This window comes from Microtus ochrogaster, linkage group LG5 (assembly GCF_000317375.1).
Source record: "Microtus ochrogaster isolate Prairie Vole_2 linkage group LG5, MicOch1.0, whole genome shotgun sequence".
NCBI lineage: Eukaryota > Metazoa > Chordata > Mammalia > Rodentia > Cricetidae > Microtus > Microtus ochrogaster.
In genome coordinates, this window is record NC_022031.1 from 5252322 (window position 1) to 5275352 (window position 23031).

The following is a 23031-nucleotide window of genomic DNA, read 5'->3' on the forward strand; positions in this document are numbered from 1 at the left end:
AGACCAGCCTGGTCTACAGAGCTAGTTCCAGGACAGGCTCCAAAGCCACCGAGAAACCCTGTCTCGAAAAACCAAAAAAAAAAAAAAAAAAAAATCTAGTCAGTGGCTTTGTTCACAGACATCATATGAAAATCATTGTTAAACCAAGTACAGACTTTGCTGCAACTGTTACACTCAAGAATAATAAGCTAACAGGAAAAGTTTCTTCTCAAGCCACTTCATGGATATGCAACTCCTACTGTATTCTCAATCCCTTCTGGTTATGCTTACTGTATCAGTCTGTTCAAATGCTATAGACATTAATAAAACAGACTTTTACTTTGTCTTGTAGTACTAGAGAAAATGATAATGAATTTCCTATGTAAAATTGGTGTCATTTTTGACTGAATTATTGAATTGTACATCACCAAATGTATGTAAGTCTTTCATCTACATAAAAATGCATCTTTGAGAGATTGGAAAATATCACTAGTATTATGTTACTTCCTAAAGTGAAACCACATACTTGTACATTAGTTGAAAAGTAGTCAAAGGTGTACATAATCACAATAAAACCCAGGAAGAGTCTAGATCTGTTGAATTGTGATTAAGTTTTTAATACATTAAGTGTAAGCATTCTTCATTGTAAATGTTTTCTTACTTAACAAGTACTATAAAAAATAACCTGTCATAGTCTTTAAAAAGGTTTTACTGTGTGTTGTTGATATTCCTCACCTCCATTAAGCTAAAAGTTCTGAAGACAGTTTTAAATCATATGCAGTTTTGGTCATTCTAGGCTTTGCCAAAAAGGCTCACAGAGTTTATTACCATTTAAATATGGGGAGTATGCAATATTTCTAAATGTATCAGAGTAGTCATAGATCCATAAATTATAAAATAAAGTTAAATGAACCAATACAATATGCCACTTATCATCTTCATAACATCCATCCACTGCTGTAAAGCAAAACAAACAATACAATTTGGGACACAGTGTGGTGGTTCATGCCTAATATCCCAGCTCTTGTTAGGTTGAAACATAGAGCACAAGTAAATTTGAGCTGTAAAGTGAGCTCTTACCTCATAGAAAAGTATGAAAGTAAAATGGAGAATTTGAATTTGAGTTTAATGCTTCTAGGATTCTTAGTTCTATATCTTCCCATGTAGAATTTATGGACTTGATGAAAGGTATTGAGGGGATTAATTTCAAAGAAACAATAATATAACCAAAATGCATCAATTAATAAATAATGGCATTTCCAAACAATCATCAAAAGGAAGACAAAGGATCAAAGGATCAAGTCATAGATCAAGGCAATGAGAACAAGAGGGTCTGAGTGAGGCACACCCAAGTCCTGCGAAGCACAGTGGAAGTGTACCTGAATAGCCCCACAACAGCCCTGAAGTTGAGTTCTGCATTATTTACCTTGAACAGAAATTCAGGCTTCCATTTGCATTAAGTCCTCTTTGCAAACTACATTTATAATTGGAACATACTTGCTATGCTGGATTTGAATTTCACCTTTGCAATAATTAATGTCTATGACACCATGCTATTTTATGTGCATATTTTTAAGCCTGTAAGTAGCACTGGCCTACATCCTCCAGTGAAGCTGTTAGCATGATGATTCATTCAACGTCTACTGCTGATCCTGGAGTGTTGCTCAGAGGAAGAAGTTACACCTAATTAGTTGTATTCATATTTTAATATTTACAATGTTGATAATAATATTTGTCATGATTTATTATTTAAACTCTATATGTGAGGCAAAGACCTTATAAAAGATTGAATTTTAAGATGCTGTTTTACATTTTCATTAGCAGAACTAATTGATTTGCAGATAAGCGCATTTTGCATGCACAGTGGAAGTATATTCTGGTTACTGTGTGAGCAAAACAATTGCAGTTCTCCTTTTTAGAAGGTGAGATATTTTTCTTCTTTGCTAATGCCTTACTCAATCTAGGAACTATATGTGTAAACAAAGGTCTTCTTACTGAAGTTGCCTTTGATGTTGTCTCAAGCCCCTCTCTTCAGTAACAGTGATCACATACACAATGGCACAGCAACAAGGCGAAGAGGGTGTAGGTATGGTCACTGACCTCCAATGTTCCAGCACTTGCTTGGCTGAGACAAAGGAGCAAGGGATTTTGAAGACAGCCTGAACTGGAAAGTGAGCTCCTCTCTATAAAACAAAAATAAAAAATGAGATTCTGACTGAGAAATTAGTATTTGAATTAAATGCTTCTGCAAAGCAGAAATCAGCATTCTAATGAAACTAGTTTATTTATTAGTATGACTAAGATTTAAAAATATTTTTGACAGTCTTTAATACTGTTTTCTGCTTCTAGTTAAACTCAAGAGGATTGTTACACAAATATCACCACTGTAATAGATGCCATTCCAAATTAAAAGCATGTGATCCAATAAACTCCCTCTAAGAGTTAATTTCAAAGGATATACAAAATTGGTCAAGACATTTGGTGATGATCTTAGTTCTACCCAAGTACTCACATGGTAGAAGGATAAAACTAATTCCTGCAGGCTGTTGTCCGACCTCCACATCCATGGCTTGGCATATGCTTTATCACACACACACACACATACATACACACACACAAACACTCATGCACACATATGCACACTCACAATATTATAGATAAATTAATCTAAAAACAGTCCATTTCAAAAGGTATAAATTAGAACTCATTTCACAGAGAAAAATAATTAAAACATCTTTCAATAAAAACACAGCTTTATCACTGGGTGCTGGTGATAAAGCTTTTATCCTAGCACTCAGAAGGCAGAGGAAGGAAGATCTCTGTGAGTTCAAGGCCAGCCTGGTCTACAAAGCTAGTTCTAGGACAGCTAGTGCTGTCACACAGAGAAATGATGTCTTGAAAAAACACTACAAAACAAAAAAGAAACAAAAAAGAAAAAAACAGAAAACATAACACAGCTTTCTTAATGGCAATGTTTGGAAACAGAATTTGATTCACTTTTATAGGATAACCTCTGTCCCCAAGTGCAGTCTTTATGTCTCCTCTATGTATCTCCGTGGAGGGGATAATTATAAAGAGAGCAACATTTCAGCTGGACAGAAGTAAAAGTGTATTAAAATTGCATTTAAAAGACTGGGAGTATTGATTTTTCAGTCAGAATATTGATAGAATTATTTAGAAATTAAGAGAAGGCTATGTGATATAGAATGGATCATATACATTTGTTTAGCCAAAAATAACTATCATCACAAAAGAATTCTATTAGAAATTAAAATCAAAAATTGGTTCTTTAACCAATTCAACCTGCGGCATAATACTATGTTTTATTTAATATATTTATATTAAATAATAATATGTTAATATTGTTTTTTTATTGAGCTCTACATTTTTCTCTGGTCCCTTCCCTACCTCTCCCCTCCTTTTCAACCCCCTCCCAAGGTCCCCATGCTCCAAATTTACTCAGTAGATCTTGTCTTTTTCTAATTCCCATGTAGATTAGATCTATGTATGTCTCCCTTAGAGTCATCATTGTTGTCTAGGTTCTCTTGGATTCTTATTTGTAGGTGGGCTTCCTTTGCTTTATGTTTAAAAAACACTTAGGAGTGAGTGCATGTGATAAATGTCTTTCTATATCTTGGTTACCTCACTCAAAATAATGTTTTCTAGTTCCATCCATTTTCCTGAAAAATTCAAGATGTCGTTATTTTTTCTGCTGTGTAAATTGTGTAAATGTACCAAATTTTCCTTATCCATTCTTTGGTCAAAGGGCATTTAGGTTGTTTACAGTTTCTGATTATGACAATGCTACTCTGAAAATAGCTGAGCACATGTCTTTGGGCATGATTGAGCATCGTTTGCATATGAACCCAAAAGTTGTATTACTGTTTCCTGAAGAAGGTTGTTTCTTAATTTTCTGAGAAATTGCCACACTGACATCCAAAGAGTCTGGACCATTTTACATTCCCACCAGCAATGCAGGAGTGTTCCCTTTACTCCACAAGCTCTCCATCATAAGTTTTCATCAGTGTTTTTTTTTTTTTATCTTGGTCATTCTAACAAGTGTAAGATAGAATCTCAGAGTTGTTTTGATTTGCATTTCTCTGATGACTAAGGATGTTGAACATATTCTTAAGTGTCTTTCAGCCGTTTTAGATTCCTCTGTTGAGAGTTCTCTGTTTAGGTCTATACTCCATTTTTTATTGGATTATTTGTTCTTTTGATGACCAATTTCTTGAGTTCTTTGTATATTTTGGAGATCAGCCCTCTGTCTGATGTGGGGTTAGTAAAGACCTTTACTCATTCTGTAGGCTGTCATTTTGTCTTGTTGACTGTGTCTTTTGCTTTACAGAAGCTTTTCAGTTTCAAGAGGTCCAATTTATTAATTGTTTCTGTCAATGTCTATGCTGCTGGGGTTATATTTAGAAAGTGGTCTCATGTACCAATGCATTCAAGTGTACTTCCCACTGTCTCTTTTATAAGATTCAGTGTGGCTGGCTTTATATTGAGGTCTTTGATTTATTAGACCTAAGTTTTGCGCATGGTGATAGATCTAAGTCTATTTTTAGTCTTCTACATGTTCATTGGAGAATATTCTTATATTCTCAAAGGAGAAAACTTATTGCTTAACTCCAGTTTCAATCATGCTTTGTTATGTTATAAGCTTCCAGGGGAAAGCAACATATAAGAAAGCATAGAAGAGAAGGAAATTAAAATTCAATCACCTTTACTTATCTCAACCTTTTGACAGTTTAGATCCATTTAAATATGTGCAAAAAAGGAAGAATATATCTTTGAGAAACTTTATTCTTAACAGTGAGATTTTAATTCCACTTTGAATAAATGCTGACTAAATCATATTTATAGAAATGTCAGCATGTATTGTTGTACTAAAATAAGGGAAGACTTTCTCATGACTTTCCAAAGGAATGTGCACCTCCACAGAAGACTTAAGATGTAGAAAAAGAGTAACACTCTTCTAATGAGCTGTTTTTGCTTTGGAGGCAGATTTGTGTTTAGAAAGTTAACAAAAACTTTAGGACCCATTCTATTAGTTGTCTATTTGTGCATGACAAGTTATCCCAGAGCACAGAGCATAAATGGGCCCAACATTTATTATTCCACCTACATTGTGGGCAAGGATTCTGAAGACAGCATTTACTTCATAGGTTCTTCTTTAGCTCCTGCAAGTGTGCTCTCAATTATAGATGGAGATTCAACTTCAGAAAGGTTTGACAAAGTGGTGATTCTCTTTCTTCTTCCTTAGTTTTTATTCACCATGTTACTTCATAGAAAATCTAGCTCCCTTACATGAACAGAAAATCCCAAGGTAAACAGAACACCCTACATAAGTCTCTGTATTTTCTTACCATCTAAGACAAGGTACCCTATTTTCTGTTCTATTATATCCATCTGAAAAGAATAGTTGATTCCAGCCAACATTTTGGCATTTGTGAATCACATTTTTCTTGAAGATAAGGCATAGATTCCTCTTGCTTCTGTAGCAAATGATCATGAGTTTAATTACTTAAATATTATGTATGTTGGCAGGAGATGTAACTGAGTCATTAAGAATTCTTTTTTTCTCTTCCAGAGATCCTGAGTTAATATTCCAGTGCTTACACAGAAGTAAAGCTCACAGTACTGTAATTTCACCTCCAGGGTATCTGACACCTTCCTTCTTTGGATCTCTGTGGGCACTACACACACATGCACATACACACACAGACACACACACTTGCACACATACAGACACACTCACACACAGAGACATATAATTAAGAATAACATAATCTTCTTTTTGAGCATGGTTCCATCATTTCACAGTACTACAGATGAGAGTGGGACAAGAAGATATTTCTCTAATGAGAAATGAACCTGCTTTTAGGACTACATTGTTTTGAAGAGACAGAAGGGAGAGTGTACTTTCTTATCTCTTTAAGTTTCTAGAATTTCCTGAAATTTCTTCAAGAGTGGGCCCCTTTTCAGAAGACCAAAACCAATAGTGGTACTCTGACCTTTAATTCCCTCTTCCCAACTTATATAGCTTTTGTTATTACTTTTAAGTCTATCTCAATAACTCAGACTAGTTCCATAATTTCCCTTTGCTACATAATGTAATATACTCCTAAGTAGAAAACTACAGTTCTCCAGAGAACTGCTCTATCACAAGTGTCACATAATTTGCAAGCATATATTTTAAAGTGTTACTGTAATAAGTGACTGTGCAATGCACTGAGCCCTAAGTATCTACAGTTTCTCGATCTGATGGGTCAACCAACTGTGGATATAATAGTTATATGGTAGTTATAAAATATTCCAGAAGTTCTGAAAACTGATATTCGAACTTGTCACTTTAAAGTACTGCTTGCAACAGGTAAAGGGCTGTGTGAGAAGCCTTAAAATTCCATCTCAAAACTTCATAGATACCCAGTCTTTGGTGAAATAACAGTGGCCTCATTTCTCAACTGTGCTTCATAATTTGGTTTGAAATGAACAAAAACAGTCTTTTCTAAAGTTCATCATTGTTTTGGCATGTTTACATTGTATTAGTTATAATAAACAACCAAAAACTGACTGGTATACACATAAGGCTGTGCACAGGCAATCTTTCTTTGCAGTGTGCTGGAACATAATGGAGGAGATATGTGCCCACATATCTCAATCTGCACAGTGTTGCTGGAACTGAACTCCTACTGACCGTAAGTTGATAGTTTAAGAACCAAGATATTTTCAACTATGAACACGTTAAGAATCTGGAGCCTTATAGAAATATGTACATCCTTCATACAATTGGGACAGACTATACTTAGTAGCTTTCTCTCTGTAGTTCAGATCTGTGTAAGACCTTCATTAAAGGTAATGATTGTATATTTTCAATAACCAAAAATCTGTATTTTACTGCACAGTAAAAATTCTCTAGCAGGTTCTGAGTCTCTGTAAATGTGACCTATGTATAGTAGTACACATATTCATTAAACATTTTTCACACTTGTGCTCATTCATATTCACACATGCCCTTTGCCCTCTCTCTCTGGTTCATGGTCCATCTGAACTTCATCACTAATTCAGGCTGCAGGCTCCCTGCCCTTGCTTCTGAACCAATGGAGATAAATATCCATGCTTTTCACAGTCAACCATTCACCACTGCCAACAGTCACAACTAAAATTCTTTCTACATGGGTAGAATTGTTGTAGTTGAAAGAAAGTACCACTGCAGTAAGAAAACCAGTTCTAGTCTGGGCTCTGTTCTGAGGTTTTGGGGAAATTATTCTCTTGCTGTGTTCTACCAATCACAATAAAAAAATAATGTTGCATAGATTATAAATATATATATATATCTGTATATATAATGTATGTAGATACATAAATTTATTTTTCATGTCATAGAGAGGGAATTCTGGGTTTGTGTTACCTTTCGCTTATATCAAAATTTGTGCACAATGATTAAAAGACAAAATGAGGAATCTGGTCATGTCACCAGCTGCTGCTCTCCTTCTGTTTGGGGACCAGGTCTCTACCACTGCCTTTACAGCCTCCTTCTCAAAAGGCCATGGGATAACTTTGAAAACTAGCTGTCAGCTCATCCACCACCCAAGAGAGCATACAACCCTTTCTTTGCCCATCCTTCCCATTCCTTTTTCTGGGGGGGTGGGGATTGTTTTTATTTTTGTTTGTTTGTTTGTTTGTTGAGACAGGGTTTCTCTGTAGTTTTGGAGCCTGTCCTGGAATCCGCTCTATAGACAAGACTGTCCTTACTAAAAATTGATCTTATAGAGTATCTTCTATTAAACCAATTTAGTTCTATTATATTTTTCTTTTATGTTTTGTTCACTGATGAGCAATATTTCATTGTAACTATACTCTGAACATTTGTTTAGGGATCTCCTTTAGGTCCTCTAAGACAGGTAATGATAAGGACATGAAATATTTAGCAAATCACATTTTCCATGGCTTTCTTGTTGTATGGGCAGTTCTTGTCTATAATAATTACCATAAGAGGCTTTAGATAGCAATGATAAACTCTCTAATAGGTCATAAGCCAATGTAATTCTGTACATAATATATTTCTTTTAAAATTAAGAATTTCCAGGGTTTTTAGAGACAAGGTGAAATTTACAAAATTGATGGTTTTACACATTTTCTAAATTCAACATTTGTGATAAAAAAATCATGGGATTACTTTTCAAAAATAATATGATTATTTACCATGGTGAAAGACAGCATGGTGGTAAAACTGCCTAGTGACTTAGGGAAGCTATGGAATAGGCATGTTTTTGGACTCAGTTGTAGGTAGAACATAGATATTCATAATTGTGTCCATAGACTCAGATACTCTACAAATGCATATACATTGTCCTGAATCACATTTATCAATAGTTTGTATAAATGCTCACAAAAACAATTAAAATTCTAAGAATGGGTTGAATTGACTATTTGAAATGTTGGTTGTTTTTTTTTTTTTTGAAAAATAACCTGAAGAATAATTTAAATTTAGGTTCATTTGGCTAGAAATTACTTGAAAACCTTAAATGTCCATATGAAGGACAAAGGTCTAAGTTTCTAAAAATTTGTATTGCATTGTATTTCACTCATTATTTATTTCTATGTTTGTGTGTGTATCTGTTTGTGTTACAAATATTTGTGTATGTATCTAGGGATGTTAAAGGACAACTTTAGGCAGTGTCTTAGTTAGGATTTCTACTGTGGTGAAGAGACACCATGACCAAAGCAACTCTTATAAGGGAAGACATTTAACTGTGGCTGGTTTTCACTTCAAAAGTTAGTCTGATGTGAATACCACTGGTTGATAAAGGACTGTTTTGAGCCCGTGTGTGCAGAATAGAGGCAGGTGAGGAAAACTAGACTGAACGCTTGGAGAAAGAAGGCGGAGTCAGGAGAAGCCATGGAGCCCCACTGGGGTCAGACACTGGAACTTTACCCAGAAAGCCACAGCCTCGTAGCGATTCACAGATTAATGGAGATGGGTTAATTTAAGATATAAGTTAGGTATATTCCCAGGAGTGGTAAGGACAATGGCACTGGGTTTTGATCCTACTTCATTTTCTGGCTTTGTGGGAGCCTAGCCAGTTTGGATGTTCACCTTCCTATATATGGACGGAGGGGGGAGGACCTAGGACTTTCCACAGGGCAGGGAACCCTGACTGCCCATTGGACTGGAGAGGGAGGGGGAGAGGAGGGGGGGGAGGGGGAGAAGGGTGGGAGGAGGGAGGGAAGGGTGGGAGGAGGGGGAGGGAAATGGGAGGCTGGGAGGAGGTGGAAACTTGTTTTTTTTTTTCCTTTTCTCAATAAAAAAAAGAATTAAAAAAAAAGATATGTTAGTCACAAACAGGCTCAAGCTATTAGCCAAACAGTATTGTAAATAATATGGTTTCTGTGTGATTGTTTTGGGGCTGAGCAGCAGGGAACAGAGAAGCGGCCTCACACATTAGTCCATTGTCATGATGGGATGGTGGCACGTGGCATGCAGACTGAGAAAATGCTGGAGAGGTAGCTGAGAGTTTACATCTGAACCTACAGTCAACTGGAAAGTGCAGTCACACTAAGCCTGGCTTGAGCATCTAAGATCTTAAAGTCCACCCCCCATGACACACTTCCTCTAAAACAGCCATGTAGAAGGAGCTGTGGGCTGCATTCCTGCTGCCCAGCTCCCAGCCACAAGACCTCTAATCAATTACTTTACCGGATAAAACTGTGTGCCCGACTCCACGCCAGTGAGCAGGGCTTCTTATCCATTTAAAATTTAGAAGATAAAATAGATATAAATATTGTAACTGTAATTCTTACTTGATAACTGTTTTCTTATATGTAATTTTACTATGATAAAGTGAAAGCCTTTCCTTTTTGTTTAAACAGAAAAGGGGGAAATGATGTAGGAAGGTCATTTGTCAATCTGTTGTTTAATTGGTTAATCAATAAAGGAAACTGCCTTGGACCATTTGATAATCCAGCCCTTAGGTGGGTAGAGTAGACAGAGCAGAATGCGGGATAGAAGGAAGTGAGGTGAGACACCTCAGCCAGATGCTAGGAAGCTCCAGCCCAAGATGGATGTAGGCTAGAATCTTCCTGGTAAGTCACCACCTTGTGGTGCTACACAGATTACTAGATATGGGTTAAAGCAAGATATGAGAGTTAGCCAGTAAGAGGCTAGAGCTAATGGGCCAGGCAGTGTTTAAATGAATACAGTTTCTGTGTAATTATTTCGGGGCATAAGCTAACCATGCGGGAGCCGGGCAGGACGAAAAACAGGCCTGCCTGCAGCTCCTTCTACACAGCCACACTTTCTTTAGCATGGCCACACCTCTTAATTTACTACTCCCTGTGAGAATATGGAGAACATTTTCTTTCAAAGCACCACAGAGGGTGAATTCTTTCCTCTGACCATGTGGGTCCTGAGGATGGCAGACGTGACGGCATATATCTGAGCTGCAGAGCCAGTTTGTCTGCTTTCTACTCTTTAAAAGAAAGTATTCATAACTAAGAAAAATCTCATAAAGGAAAATATGAATATTTGCTACAGAAATAAAAATCAAACAATGAAAATTCCAAAATATTTGAGAGTTATTTTTTACAATTTCATTTTTAAGTTTATTATGCTTTTAATTTTTTAATTAAATTCATGACCAAACTAATCTCTTAAAATGATTAACCCATCTATATATTCTCCTTACTTATAATGGATCTTTTATTGATTGTAACTGTTTTCTTTTTTGTTTAAAATATATTTCTTTCTCATGTAATATAACCTGGTTGTGGATTCTTGATATATATTGTGTTATTAATTCTTTTTTAAAAATCTCTTTAATGGAAAGCAAAAACCTTTTACTTCAGCCCATTTTCAATTAGATTTCTTCAACAGCAGAGGAAAGGGAAGCTGTCAATGCTGATGATTAGGAAGCACTGATAGTTTCCAAGAGAGAAAAATGTTCAGACAATTTTACTAAATTTTATCTCATTGAAAAAGGAGTGGTCTTTGTAAAAACCGGTCAAAACATAACCTAATACAACATTTGGACAGAAACACTTGCATGTTTCAATGTAAAATTCAAAATGAAACTTTCACTTTTAAAATTTGACTCACCATCTATTAGTGGAAGTATTTTTCTTTTAATTAAAAATGTCATTATACTCAGAATCATTTGCAAGTTTCAACAGTATCAAGAAAACTAATGATAAATATATTAAAATATTTGATAGACTTTATGAAAACTACAAATAAGAAAAATAATGCCATTAATCTCAGTACTTAGGAGGCAGAGGAAAGTAGATCTCTATGAGTTTGAAGCCCATATGACATATATGGGAGTTCCAGATCAACTAGGACTACACATTAATACTCTGGCTCAAAATCAAACAAACAAAATCCCCCATACAGCATATAAAACAAGTTTTCAAACTAAAAATAATTAAAAAACAGAATTACTCAATTGTACAACTGTGAATATTAAACTAATCTATCAATGTTTCTATTAATGTTACCTAAATGGAAAATATTTTACTAATTTTCAGTTTATCTTATAGAATTAAAGACTTGCAATAATTAATATTCAAAACTAGGCAATTTTAATAATTTCAGTTAAAAAGCATTTTCTTCTCAAGAAAATATTCAATTTAGATGCTAAATTTCGAAGACTTTCCTACTCCTAACCTGGTTCATTACTCAGCTGTGTTGCTACAGAAGCTCATATAATACACTTCTATTCTCTGATTCACCTGTTCACAAGCTTAACCCCTGCACTTATACAAACCAAATATTATAGGTACTGGTGATGAAATCTAGATACTTTTAAAAATATGTATGAATAAATCAAAGATCTCTATCCTCCTTTGGGCAGGAGGCAGATGTCATAATAATAAACAAATGACAGTAAATATAACATATGACCCTGCATTAGGACAGTCTTTTAATTATAATTGATATAATTATATAATGCTTTTAATTATAAATATTAAATCAGGGGATTGAAGGAGGAGTAGACAGAATTAACAACTGGCACTCATATGCAGTGTGGAAATAGAACACTGAAAGAGAAAGTAATTGATTCAAGGATGATCGAGGAGAATACTAAAGCACTGGAGAAACAATTGTCTAAAATACAGTGAAGACCATGTTCTATAATCCTTTATCATTATGGAAAGGATGGTAAGAAGGAAGAAGTAGCTAACCATGTGGTATGGACACGGAGAGGAACATGTTGAGATCTCCATGTTTGATTCAGCAGTATGTTGGTAAATATTATACGATTGAATCTTGCATGTCCTTATCCTTACTTTAGTGTGGCTCTTTATTTTTGAGACATACTGTGTACATTCATCTTCTGCCTTGAGAAAATACTCATATTTCTTTCCTCTTGGCTCTAACTTTTAGGTTTATATTTTTTAATTAATTTATTTATTTATTAAAGATTTCTGTCTCTTCCCCATCACGGCCTCCCATTTCCCTTCCCCTCTCCCAATCAAATCCCCCTCCCTCGTCAGCCCAAAAAGCAATCAGGGTTCCCTGACCTGTGGGAAGTCCAAGGACAACCCACCACCATCCAGGTTTAGTAAGATGAGCATCCAAACAGCCTAGGCTCCCACAAAGCCAGTATGTGCAGTAGGATCAAAAACCCATTGCCATTGTTCTTGAGTTCTCAGTAGTCCTCATTGTCCGCTATGTTCAGCAAGTCCGGTTTTATCCCATGCTTCTTCAGACCCAGGCCAGCTGGCCTTGGTGAATTCCCGAAAGAACATCCCCATTGACTCAGAGTGTGGGTGCACCCCTCGCGGTCCTTGCTTGTGCTCCCCCTCCTTCTGCTCCTGATTTGGACCTTGAGATTTCTGTCCGGTGCTCCAATTTGGGTCTCTGTCTCTGTCTCCTTTCATTGCCTGATGAAGGTTAATATTCAGGGGGATGCCTATATGTTTGTCTTTGGATTTACCTTCTTATTTAGCTTCTCTAGGATTGCGAATTATAAGCTCACTGTCCTTTAATTATGGCTAGAAACCAAATATGAGTGAGTACATCCCATGTTCCTCTTTTTGGGTCTGGCTTACCTCACTCAGGATAGTGTTTTCTATTTCCATCCATTTGTACTCAAACTTTAAGAAGTTCTTGTTTTTTACTGCTGAGTAGTACTCTAGAATGTATATATTCCATACTTTCTTCATCCATTCTTCTATTGAAGGGCATCTAGGTTGTTTCCAGGTTCTGGCTATATTTTGGAGATCAGACCTTTGTCAGTTGCAGAATTGGTGAAGATCTTCTCCCAGTCAGTGGGTTGCCCTTTTCTTAGCATGAAGGGCTCTTTAAATTCTAGCCATCTCTTGAAATTCTGAATAAGAATTGCCAGCACAAGCTTATAATCCCAACATTTGGGAGAAAGAGGAAAGAAGACAAGAAATTAAAAGAGAATCTGTAATACCTGGAACCCATCTTAAGCCATTAATTAGTTGATTATTTAAGGTTTAATTTAATGATTTGTCTGGCTTACACATGGAATAACAGGATAAAAATGATCTATTCTTTTGGGGACAAGCCTTGATAAAAACACCTCTTGCCAGGTCAAAGGAATGGGGATTTACAAATATTAGTAAAGAATATGAAGGCATGTGTATTAAAAAGAAAAAAGAATAGTACTGGTAGGGAATTCCAGTGAATACTGAATTTACCTGCATTTACTTTCCAGTTGCTTCATATACCCCTGACCCCAAAAGGTAGGTATAAGTCAAACAACAGCATTAATATGATATAAGGAAATTAACAGACCAGTTGAAGGTCATGGGCTACATCCATAGTTAAACATTCTGTGGCTAGAACAAAACAAGTCACGTTCACACTGGAGGCTAAAACATTCTGTAGGCCAACAACTCCCTGGGTGGAATTCAATGCTATTTCCTTAAAGGAACTGGAACCTTAGTTGAATCCTTAGACTTAATGCTGAGTTAGAAACATATCTATTTCTCTATCCTGAAATACAAGGTTGACTATTATCCACACCTGTTGACCCTTCCAGAGAGCAGAAGTCTCTGACGTAGTCTAGGTGGGACCTTTGTTTGAGATAGAAACACAATAACCTTGAAGAAATAGGTGTAAGTTCCAACTCTCTGAACTTTGGTCAACATGGAAATAGGCTCACATATTTGGGCCTCCACACTATTCTAAAATAGGAAACTGCAATTTGTCACTTGCCAGTAGATTTTATAGATTATAGGTAATGCATATTTTAAATTAAAATGGTGCTGGGCAGTGGTGGTTCACGCCTTTTATCCCAGCACTCGGGAGGCAGAGGCAGGTGGATCTCTGAGAGTTCACGGCAAGCCTGGTCTATAAGAGTTAGTTCCAGGACATGCTCCAAAGCTACAGAGAAACCCTGTCTTGAAAACCCAAAAGAAGTGTTTCATTTACAGAATATATTGTTTAAGTAAGAGTTAACAGTATTGATAAATACTTCTTTTTAGTAATATCTTATGCAAATAGCATATTATTTCTTAACACCTTTAAAGCAAAGTAAATAGCAAGGGTCACAATACAAAGTCCATGCAGGTTTGTATACCTGTTTGAACATACCATTAGTATTAGGTGATAAATACACAGTGGCAACTATTGCAATCTTCAAAGACGGGTTTAATCTTGCATTACTATAACCCAGTCACAAAGCAGTTTCAAGAGTGTCTTTAAAAATTTTATTCTTTTCTCCTCAGAATTCTGAATACTATTGTGCTTTAAAATTTTAGGCTTTAAAATAAGGGTTAGTAAGACTGTTGAGACATGCAGCAAAGAGACACCTTCTGAATATGAGGTTGCTAGTACACTCATTAACTCACTTTACAAGACTATGCTGCTCAACAGCACATCGCAGGTGGGAGGAGGATCCTCAGAATCCACCTTTCTCTAAGAGGAAAATGCTGACAATCGAAGGTAGCTGGGGAAAGAGTGTCACTATTTTCAGTAGGTTAGCCATGAATGAGTTGCCCCTGTTGAAATGAATAACTTCCCACATATGCTAGGGCAAGAAGTTGTAATTCCATGGACCACATACAAAAGTAGTAGGGGTCTGTTATGAGGAAGGATGCTAGTAAAGAGGTAGAGGAAGAAAGAAGACAATGAGGAGAAAATGTAACTAAAATTCATTACATAAATGCAGGAAACTGTAGTAATGAGCTGCTTTTAGGAGGAGGCTACTTGTTTATTCTGGCCACCCAGAACCAAAATAACCACACATAAACTATATTATTTAAATCATTTCTTGGCCCATTAGCTCTAGTTTCTTATTGGCTAACTATTACATATTAATTTAACCCATTTCTATTAATCTGTGTACTGCCAAGTGTCTGTGGCTTATCAGGTAAAGTTTCATCTTTCTCCAGAGGGGCTACATGGCTTCTCTCTTACCTGCCTCCTTTTCTCAGCAGTCAATTTTGTTTTCCCTGCCTAGCTAAGTTCTGTTCTGCTATAGATACAAAGCAATCCTTTACTAACCAATGGTATTCACAGCATACAGAGGGTAATCTCACATCAGGAAACTGTCAAACAACCATAAACTAACAAACAAAAAATTCAAGTAACCAAAGGCGAAGAATACATGTCATAGCCCAAAGTTTCACTACTGAAATGTATATTTAATTACCTAGCATCTTGTCAAAACACAGATTATGATTGACTGTGACTGGTCTAGAACCTGGAAGCCACATTTCTGACAGGCTTTTACATAATGAAGATGAGTGCTCTGTCAGGGCTGTGTATTACTCTGCAGGAAAATATATTTAGATCTTACGCTGATCTTAATGTTTTGTATGTAAATTCTAAAATACCCAACAAAACAACTGCAGTGCTATAAATAGTTAATTGGAGCCATAAATAAGAAACTAGGGGAAAATATATAAGTACACATATGAAAAGATATAAATGGTAAGAAGAAAAAGAAGCATTCACATTGAGGTCTCTGTTTTATTAGTGTGAAAATGTTTACTTGAATGTTGTCAAGTAAAACCAGATTTTCTATTGAATTTAATTTAAATGGTTATATTTATGCATGAAAACAAATAATTGTGCATGCACTGAACTAAGCACTGATAAATGTACCTGATGGATATAAAACAAATTAGGGTTGTTTTCAAACAAGGTTTCATTATGTGTCACTACAACCAGCTCATCACCAAACTGGTTTTTAATCCATATAGTTATAAGCTTAATTATCATAATATTTTTCATTATTGATTCATAAATACATAAGAATATATACTATATTTTATTTTTGACAGTTTAATTCATGTGTATAATAAATTTTCTTTTCCACAGCCCTTAGTATGTTTTCTCAATACCTTCTCTCTCCCAGGGAAACTTTATTTTTTCCTTAACAATTCCCCTCCTACTTTGATGGTTTCCTTGTTTGTGTGGTTGTCTGAATTTGTGTTGTGTGTTTGTGTATGTGTACATATCTAAATATACGTGTATCTGTATGTATGTGTTCTTGTGTGTGTGAGCATGTGTGTGTTACGTATGAATATATATATGTGTGTGTATCTGTTTGTGTGTGTGAATGTGTACATGTAGTGTGTGAATATATGAATATATGTACATATATGTACATATTTTTGTGTGTATATATATCTGCGCAAGTGTGTGTGTGTGCACTATTGAGTTTAAATATACTTGTTGTCATGAGCATAGGTGAGGACATTTTTACTGAAACATTAGCCATCACTAGCTACCCCATTGAAGAAGATCACATCCTATTCTTCCAGAAGCCAATGACTAGCAATAGTCTGTCAGCAGTGCTGGATTCCTATGAGCCCTCCTTAGTTCATGGAGAAATGATATATTTTTGGCCACACTTTTGCAGGTCTAGAGCAAATTATCACAGATGCAATGAGGTCAAATTTCTGAATGGAGTACCACTAGAAAACATTTATCTAAATTTCATGGTTGTTTAACTTGATTTCTGAATAATTACTCTCAATAAAAATGATTAAATTCATTTTTATCCTTTATTCTATCATTAATTTTAATCCTTAATTTCAGACTCTGTAGAAATAAAGATGTTCATGGAATTTAAAATAATTCTTCCAAAAACTTACCTATGAAATTAAAATATAAAATAATAGGAAAATAGTCAACCAATTGTATTTCTCAGTAATTATGCATACTTTATGTTTGTAATTATGACCATTTTGTGGCTCTGTAGCTTGTATGAAAACATGCTATGTTCTCTGTTAAATGACGTTAGAGTGCAACAGCAGTTGATTAAACTCATGCCAAAGTCACACAGCTTCAAATTTCATGTCATTAATATTTTTAGGGAACTAGAAGGCATTTTAACACATGGAGCTTTGACAGAAAAGCACACAAGGAAAAGGAAGGAAGGACAGAAACTTGTGTCTTCAACTTAATTAACAGATCAGTCTTTCTCATACTTCAGACATATGGTTCTCTGGAAAATTTAAGTTTAGAGATGGCATCTTGAAGGCAATTATTTCATGGGCCAAGAAGAGACCCTGCAACACATTTTTTTTTCCTAGAGAAGGAGGCATGGTGCTCAGGGAATGTGAAGTTGACGTCTTCTATATGAGTCATCACATGTGTAAGGTAGCAATTTGTTCATTGTCACTCTGTGCCACCCTCATGGGGACATCAATAACCTAATGCTTTCCCCAGCTCACATCATGTTTTCTATATTCAACAGTTATTTGACCAATGAAAAAGAATGGTTGATTATATATTTTTAATTCTTCATATTGAAGTTACATTTTAGATATCTCAACTGGGGTTGACCAATTGTAGATTTTTGCATTAGCCTCCATCTGCAGCAATAACCTTCTTTTGAAGGGCTAAGAGCTGCACTTATCTACAGATATAAAGATAATATTGAAATTACTGTTAGAAACTATATTGGTTTAGAAACAATTGACAGCAATTGGTTTTCCTTCAGGCTTACAATCTCACCAGCCATAGGTTCTTAATTATCTTTACAGTAAAAGGTATGAATTGCCTTTTACTGATTGGGCTTTAAATCCAAGTAAGCATGATTTGGTACGTGGAGATTAAAGTGCCATTGTTGTTCCAATGTAGTATCTTGCAAAGCTTGACATTGTGAATTATAGGCTATACAACTGGGTAGCACTGTTCATTGTTTTTCCCTCTTGGAAGCTTACAAAGCATCCCTGGTCTTCAGGGAAGAGGCTTCCAGATCAGTTCTTTCAAATCCTGTGCATACAGCTCCTGGGGTCTTTTGCAATAGAATCTTACCTTCAGATTCTAAAACAGCAATGGCCTGTACTGTTTTGGCAGTCTTGTATTTCTCCACAATGAAGAATAACTTGAAGGGAGGTTCCCCATGCCTTGTTCCTGGGGCTTCTGCTAAATAGTCTGTTGTTCTTGGGGGAAATCATCTTCTCCTTTCTCCAATAACCCCACCATGTAACTGATGTAAATACAGCACTCGTGTTGGCAATTCTCAAAAAATAAAGACAAATTCTACATGTAAAATCTAGAAAAAAAATATCAACTACCAAAGATTTGGGCGCATGTATTTCTTTTGTTCTTTTTCTCTTTTTCCTGGGGAAGAAATCAGTTTGAATCTCAATGAATGAAACACAAGGAAAAAACTTAGCAATTGATTAGGAAGAAGTTCCAGTTTTCACTCTTATTTGTCCTTGCACACAGACCCCTCAGCACAGAGCATTCTCTGGTAACAAATGGGCATCTGGCCAGCCAGTGATCTTTGCATTAGCATTCTAATAACCAGAGGCCAATGCACCATAGTGCTGTATCAGAACTAATTTATGAAACTAGGTCCACAGGCTCATTAAAGTGGTCACAATTCAGTGGCTGCCCAGTAAAATTAGACTACAGTTTCACTCTCAGAACAGTGAATATTTTAACATACTATTAAGGGCATATTTCAAATGTTAAAACTAGCTTTTATTCTGAGAATGGAAAAACAACAAGATTAGGAAGTCATTTACTTTTGCAATATAAAATTGTTTTAATTTAGCTTTTGGCTAAAAATCCTTGGCATTATGGAGCACTGGACAACTGTGCTTAGCATTTGCAAGAACAGTGCATTTTTCCCTCTGAGAAACAAACACTTCTGTGCAGCTCAAGGGAACCTTAGGGTCATAAACTCACATGGCTACAGTTTCACTCTCAGAACAGTGAATATTTTAACATACTATTAAGGGCATATTTCAAATGTTAAAACTAACTTTTATTCTGAGAATGGAAAAATCCCAGACAGCACTATTGGTAGCCCAGAGTGCTTCTCACAGAGGTACTGCCCATGTTTCCCTGAAATCCTCTTTAACCACATGTCTACCCACCCCATAGCACCAATCTCCCCCAATTCAGAACACATTGCTCTTCGGGCTGCTTTCCACCAAGAACCTGAGCTTCAGAGGTCTAGAATGTGTGGTTTCCAAAATCAGGTAATGAGCAATGAGATGTAGGGGTGGGGTAAGATAATTTTGTAAACTAATGCAGTCACTTTCAAGCCTAACCCTAAGATAGTCATCTCACATTGCAGGTATGTGGTGCATTGTTTTCTGATAGTTGGATGCTTTTAACGTGGTACGTGCTCAGCAATAAAAATGCTTGTAGTAAGCAGAGCTAATGGTATTGATATCTCAGTATCTAAAATATCTATATTTGAAAAAGGAGAATGATTATTCCTGCTCTTTTTATTTCACAGTGTTTCTTGGATCAGAACTAATAATGTCTGAAAAGAAAGGCTTTTTAATTGTATAGGCGTATACTTGGGTTACTATATGGTTATATTCATTCCCTTGTCAAACATAAGAGAGAGTTTCCTTTATCTCCTGAGTTTTCATTTAACCGAATGGTAATGAGTCATTAAATCTTCTAATGTGAACAATAAAACATTCCAAATGACTACTCTTGACAGTCTGCATGCCATAGCTGAATTATTTAGGTATCTATTTGAACCTAGGAAAAAAGAGGGAAATAACTCCCAGAAAAACATTGTTGTTAATTTAAAAAAAACATTGTCAATATAAATATTCTATTATACTAGATATGTCTCCTATACCAAGGTTAAAAGTATAGAAAGTGGTACGAGATAGTAGGAATTGTCAGTTTACTGTATTAGTCAAATAATAAATAATATAAAAGATTACATTAACCTTAAAAACCAGAATATTTCAAATTAAATCTATGGCAAATAAATAATTCCAAATTTGTCAAGAATATTCCTGCTTGTGTATTAGGACATTTGAGTTAAACATGTGTGAAAGAGACAAATATCCCTTTTCCAACCTATTCTAAATTGACCAACTAATTTGGCAGCCTATATAATTTCATCCTCAAAACAGGATTCAAGTCACTCTCACTTTAGTAAATGTATTGATATAGCTTACTTAGAACAGTAAACTCCAGAAAAGACATGTCTTCTGGCCTGTATATATTATATTAACAATAAAATAATTGAGCACTGATATATTAAGCAAAACACACTACAGGTACTGATGAACAAAGTTTGGTGAACTAAGGACAGCTCTTCAGAAGTTCATTGTCAAAGAGCACATACAGTAGTCACTGCAGTGAGGAGAATGTGATAAAGTTAAGTTGCTGCCCACAGAGGCAATTAATTCATGGATTTGAGAGAGAGTGTAGTGTTACAGAATCTTCTCAGATTCAGCCTCATGAAGTAATAGAGAAGTGGTTCGGTTTTTGTTTTGTCTCACCTAAGAATCTTCAGATGAATGTATCTTCCTGTTCTGTTTTTGCTTCTGAGAAAGACACTTCAGAATAAAACCTGTCTCATTTGCCTCAAGACAGGCTTGTTTCAGCTTATTGACTCTTTTCAGTTTCACAACTTTACCACTGTTTTTGCCATGCTATCATGGTTTTGCTTATTCAGTTCAAATAAAAAAGGAAATTTGTATAGTTTATATGTGGTGCTCTTAACTTACTGTGGGCGATATAATTGTAACTAGCCTATCAGGAGATTTTGAAGTTGTTTGAGTTTGAGGTTTAATAAATAAAGTTTTGGAATATAGCTTCAACTTCACTTCATCTGTTTTCTCATGTTAATTTGAACTAATAAAACCAATAATAAAATAAAAGTTACATTAATATATGACACATCTGTTCTGCTGGGCAGTTAGTAAATGCTTATAGTGATTCATCTTATTACAAAATTCAAGAACACCCCATTTCCAGGTGGGGAGCAACGCTCTTACCCCATTCTCTAAGAAGAAGCAAAGCTGAATTTCCCTTCTGCTTCCTCTCTCTGGAGCATGATGGAGGGAGAGGATATCGGCTAGAGTATGTGCAGTGCACCCAGTGTGGCCTCATCAGCACACACACACACACACACACACACGCACGCACGCACACATGTGCGCACATACACACACACATAAAGGTCACCTGATTTTACCAGGACTTTTCAGCAGAATATGACTGTAATAGCTAGAAAATCAGGCTCTGCCATCCAATAATATATGTACTTATACTCACTGACCAGAAGCTGAAGTGAGAATTGCAGACTATACCAAAACAATTACCCAATAGTTATTAAGCACAGTCCTTTCTAAAAGATATTTAAAGTAAATGCTTTTAAACATAAATTCATAAACTTGCAGAAACCATTATTGTGCTTTATTTTTGCAGTTTTATAAAGGGTGTGTGTGACTCAACTGTGTGGCTCTAAAACATGAACTCTGTGATGAAAGTGTCTCATTGTTAAGAGTTAAGACACACTAAGAAAAATTCTAAATATTAGTAAGAAGAATCTGTAACTCAGGAGCCTAGGAAGTGACCTTTGATATTTTTCTGTGTTTAAATGTTTTACTTCAAAGTGTCTAGCTTATAAGAGTGGATACAAATTGAAGTCTTATCAGCCTTCCAGGTACCCTGCTTGTGTGTAGTTTGCACATTGCCAGAACAAACATGGGATCTCTGCAACAATGTCAAGATGCTATTTGCTCTTCTCTATGATCCATAAGATCAATGGCTTTTGATGCATCATAATTTGATCTTTGGCTTCTAACACAGCTTGGCTGTTCTCATAACATCATTAAATATTCTAACTCTACAAGTCCTTTAAGGTAAAGATTAGTTCATTTGTGTTCTTTCAAGGCTTTATCTTCACATCGATTAACTGAGAGGCTGGTTTGTTTAATGCACTCAAACTTTGGGTGAGGGTCAGTCGAGCACTGAAGAGTCATACATATGCATATATAAATATATATTATATGTATTTGAAGGAGAATTCTGCATTAAATGGCTGATGTATGCTAAGAGGAAACTAAGGATTCATATAAACTTTTGTAATTTTTAAAATTATTTTTTTGTTACTTAATGCGTATGAATGCTTTATAAGCACATTGTATGCACATTGTGTGAATGTTGTCTGCCCATCTAAATTGGAAGCGGGAAAAGATTCCCAGGTATCGGAGTTACAAATGGTTATGAGCTGCCATGTGGGTGTTAGGTATCAAACCAGAAACCTTTACAAAAGCAACAAATGTTCTTAGCTACTTAACCACCTCTCCAGGCCCTCGTATGCATTCTTAATACCTTTGATGGGTAACTAATAATGTTGGAAATACAGACTTAGCAGCTTGTCATGAAAGGCTTCCTCTGGTTTTAATAAGCTGTCAACTCTTAAGTGTATTTTTAGAACCACTAACAACACATTACAAAAAAATTTAAAAATACTGACAATATTTTTCACTGACTGACTTGTTATATGTTTACTTACTTATGAAGACAATTTTATATTTTCATTTTTTATAAATCATGACATCAAATATAGAAATATACAATGAATATAATTATATTTACCCAAACAAGCAGCCTATGCCATCGTTACATTTTTTAACTTTTTTCCAACTACAGCACATAGGGAGAGTTATAAACAGCCTCGACACTCATGGTGCCTTATTTTAAATTACATAGGACTCACTACCTTTTTTTTATTCTCAACTAGAAATCATATGGTATAGCCAGTTTAAATCAAATTTTTAGTTTTTACTGACATTTCTAATGGTTTTCTCACACTCAGTAACCTACCCAAATTTTCTTGTCCCCAC

The 23031-nt window shown here is 35.6% G+C and overlaps 1 protein-coding gene across 8 annotated transcripts in view; it reads left to right on the top strand.

Moving 5' to 3' along the window:
* The window catches only part of Ralyl (RALY RNA binding protein like), a 781615-nt gene that overhangs the window by 581999 nt on the left and 176585 nt on the right, over nt 1-23031 (top strand). The window contains exon 1 of one of the 8 annotated variants that reach the window (XM_026786639.1): nt 19385-19401. The exons of the other annotated variants lie outside the window; for them this stretch is intronic. The gene's annotated coding sequence lies outside the window, so the exon portion shown is untranslated. Of the gene's footprint in view, nt 1-19384; nt 19402-23031 lie in introns of those variants that run through there. 8 annotated transcript variants of the gene reach the window in all.